Source organism: Halichoeres trimaculatus, unplaced genomic scaffold, assembly GCF_033239565.1.
Source record: "Halichoeres trimaculatus isolate MK-OKI-2021-1 unplaced genomic scaffold, fHalTri1.1 fHalTri1_scaffold_28, whole genome shotgun sequence".
NCBI lineage: Eukaryota > Metazoa > Chordata > Actinopteri > Labriformes > Labridae > Halichoeres > Halichoeres trimaculatus.
In genome coordinates, this window is record NW_027437206.1 from 12299 (window position 1) to 16679 (window position 4381).

Here is a 4381-nt window from a genome sequence, read left to right on the forward strand (position 1 = left end):
TCAGGTGATCATGCCAAGGTGTGATCATGCAGATGTGGCCCGCTGCTCCCAGAGGCCAAACATGCACTGAGATAGTGTAGTGTAGTAATATGTAGAATCAAATTTTCTCACCAAAATGTTTTAACTCTCTTAAAATGATGTTTTATAATAATAAAAGATTGTAATAATCCCTACACATTGAGTATTAAATTCTTTTCTTAACCCCAGGCTTTGGGTATTGATCGGGGAATTGTTCATGAGCAAAAGGCCAAAGAGGAATACATGTACACGTCATGGCGTGACGATCCAGGAGAGCGGAGTGTTCCTTTCTGACAGCGGGCTGCTTGGTTGGGGATGGTATCCGATGACTGAATCATTTCGATAAAATGTCCCTATGCAGCCAGAAAGAAGACCGTACTTCAGGCAGCAGAAGCAAAGGACTTTTCTCTCAAACTGGATGAAGTCACTGGGTTACTGACACTGAAGCAGACCCACAACCACTGGCATCAGATTCGGGGCAACCTGTATCTGACAGGAGCTGGCACCAGTCATCTGGGGGTATGGACTCCTCTGGATCTTGAAATCATGTTCATTTATGTTCATTGCCCAGCATGGGCAAACAACATTACTATTTTAGGAAACTTGTCTCCTGCCCCACATTCTGTTAGATGCTAAACGTTAAATAATGTAATGACCCTGCATTTCTGACCTGTTCTAGTTTGTCATTCTGACTTTTGAAGCCTCCCCAAAGTTTACTTGTTTATAAGTTATATCAACATTTGAGCATTTGTACCAGTTTAACTGTTGTTTTATGTTGTGTTGTGTTATTATTTGAAATATAACCAGTAAATGCTGTCAAAATAAATTGAGTGGGAGCAACATAACCAGTGAGATTTTTTTTTGTTTTTAAGTTCAGCATCCCTTGCACCAAATGTCAAATGAAAATCCAAATACTTCTCCCGTTTATCCATTCAGCTGATAGTGGAAAAAATTAAATTGTCTTGAGAATGTAATGTTGTAACAGACAAACATAGACCTTGAAAAGAGAATCTTAGATTTATTCTTAAAATTTCAGTTTGGAAAAATTGATTAGAAACAAAACAACCATTTTAGTACATTTCATATATCAAAATTCATGTGGACAATAAAACAGACTTGGAGGAGAGAACGATACGAACACATGGAAACTAGGGCTTAACGATGCGGACAAAAATTCATTTCTCGATATCGATACAATATGACAGCCCTAATAGGAACTAATTCTTCCTGAGAGTGGGCTTTAGCTGCAGGTTGTAGGTCTGGGTGCAGTTGCAGGTGATGTGTGAAGTGGCTGGCTATCCAAAGAAATTTCATGGCTGATGTGGCAGACAGAGGCAGAGGCAGTTCATGCTTTTTCACGAAGAATGGATGTCTGTAAATTTGTGAGACAAAAGCAAAACTTTAAGTGTCTCGTTGGCATGCTTTTTGTACTGGTATGGGATGTAGGACAAAATGTGAAATGTTTTCAGGCGCTGAATGGAACGCTCCATGTGCACTTTTGCACTGGCAATAAGTCTGTTGCGGTTAACTTCCTCCATTGTGAACTGTCCGTTGACAAGGAATGATTGGATGTTTAATGATACACTAGCAGGCAAAATGTCACGAATAGTGAAGCCATCACCATGTCACCTGCTTCTTGCTGTTGAAGTACTCTGCAGTCTGTTGTTATTGCTTTGTCCAATGTGCTTCCACCATATAGGTCACTTGCAAAAGGTCCCACACCAATCAGAGCCTTCAGCATGGTACATCCTTTGTAATGACTGTACTCTGGGTGTCCAAACGTTCTATGTGGGAGACAGCCACTTCACTACAGTCCAGCACAATCTGGCAGTTTGGAAATGGCTGGAAGCATTCTGGCAGGGAGGTTTGGTTCTTGAATCTGGAGGGGATTTTGTTTGCCATCATGCCAACATACAAAATGTCATGCAGGGCACTGGAGATGGTGATGTAGATGTTGGTGACTGTGGCAGCAATTAAACCTTCTACAAAGGTCTGGGACACCACCATTTAATCAAAGCTTCATTAAAGTCAAGCGCAACTGATCAATTAAGGGCATTTTTTGGACATTCCAATCAAAGTGATACTGGAGATCAAATTTGGAAAGAAGGGCCTCTAAAAAGAGGACTGTGGCAGCATCTGGCAAACCAATGTAATAGTTGACGCTGTCGGGGTGGGAGGAGTTTTGACTAAATGAAAATGTTTGTTTTCCCAGTTCTTGCTTCAGTTTTTCATTTTCTTTTCTGAGCATGTCATTCTCAATTTGGAGCACCAAAACATCAGAAGCACTCGGGGTCTGTTGAGCAGTGTTGACGTGACTTGGGCTTGGTTCAGATCTTCCTCTGTCCTCTACAGTTGCAGGGAGCCTTTCCTTTTTACATTTGCATTTAGTCATTGTCTTTCCCTCATTCCAGGCAAACTGCGACGGCCCAGCTGCTTTGCCATGCGGAAAATTCCACCCACAGACCCTTGAGTTGTGGTTGGGGGTGGAATCTTAACGCCTGGGAAAAAAAAGGAAATAACATAAAACAAATTTTGCTGAATACAGACAAACTGGAGTGCTGGTTTTTGCATCCCCCATCATAGTATAATGATGTCACATGCAGCACAGATGCTGCAATCCATTTATGTTGGTACAGGAGATACAACAGAGGATCTGGATCCAAAATCTGGAATATCGTACTAAATTTAATCTTGTAAAATACGACTTAATGTCATATATGACTTCAAACTCGTGATTAAAGACTTAATTCTCGGAAATAATTAATTCATCTCAGTTAGTTTGACTTTCCTCTTGTAAAAAATTACTTTAATCTCTACATCTGTGATTTTTTTTTGTCCACACACTCCATAACATTAACAGGTTACCTTCTCCAGGCTAACGTTTAGCGCTAATACTAGGCTAGCTGACGTTAGCTGCTAGCGCTAGCCTCCATTTAATTGTGTTTTTCATGATTTGAGATCCAACTTACCGTATCAGCTTAGGCCATCTCTTCTTCTCATTTTCATCCAGAGGAAACCGGTAGAAGGGAGTTGTTTTATTGACATAATTTCTCTTCTTACAACAAGGGATACGGCACTGCACTATTATATTGCGGCTTGGTTTGGACACAGAAGTGACGTAATGGGTCACGACGACGTAGCCACTAGCCATCCTCATTGGCTGTGGGAGAAAAACAACCAACCTCGGATTGAATAAAAACCTCTGAATGGCTGGGCCGCTTCTCTCTGACTGGCCGGAAAGTCTGTCAATCTTATAGCAGGACAGATCGTTTTGTAGTTTTGCACCAGATATCTAATTTGATGATTTGATGATTTGTACTTGTAGAAAACAGAGGATGTGTGACTCGTGGGGAGGATTCCAATTGTTGTATAGACTATGGTTGTAAGGAGCAATTTGTGTTCATGTGTTAGAGGACACAGCTATTTTCAAGCTAAATTATTTCACATACTTATTGCACAAGATTTGCACTTATTCAAATTCTCACCACCCCTTCACTTCACACGATACAGGTGCACAAGTATGTTTTGCAACTATAGGTGCAAAATGTGAGCGTGTCCGTGTTGAAATATGCGACCTGTAGAAAATGATTTGTGCACCTGTGAATATGATTTGAGCACCTGTAAATGTGATTTGTGCACCTGGAACTACGATTTTGAGAATGTGTATTTTTGTGTTGTATTTGTGGTAAGAAAAACAATAGACACGCACAAGAAATTATTTTACAAGTACACAACTCATAAGAGTGTGGAAAATCAGATTTACTGATACACATACAAATTCAATGTGCTCAACTGCAAATTCGATGTTACAGGTGCTCAAACACTATGCGCTCGAAATACCTTTATATAATTATTCTGAACAGAATGGATCACCCACTCAGGAGTTTTCTCAAAAAGTTTTAAAGGTAATGGGGTTAACCTCCAAAACTATTGGATTGTTCCTATGCTTTGTGCCCTATTGTGCACAATAGTGACACCTGATGGGGAATGCTGAGACCTACTATAGTCTAGCTGACTAATCACTCATCATCTGTTTACCACACCTTTTCATATGGTGTAATAAGTTTCATTTATTTTGCTTTTAACATCATAGTTTTTATCTATGCATGCGGAGCAGGGTGAAAAACAGCATACTAATGGTAGGCCTAGTGAAGTCCTAGGTATAGGCCTACTGGATCGATAAAAACAACAAATAAATACTAGCCTATCAGAGATTTCCATCCTTCTTTCATAACTTTTTATTTAAATAACTTTTTAAAATTCAAGGTTGTCGTCCAAAGAAGCTGTTTTAATACACCAATGCCTTTCCATTGCATGGGGAAAGAGGAAATGATTGCCTGAAATGCAGAGCACGCGCACAGAT

General features: G+C 40.1%; 1 pseudogene; it reads right to left on the reverse strand.

The window, feature by feature from the left end:
- Window positions 1-1363: 1363 nt before the first annotated feature.
- LOC141786430 (uncharacterized) lies at window positions 1364-3169 on the reverse strand (annotated as a pseudogene).
- Window positions 3170-4381: the final 1212 nt, after the last annotated feature.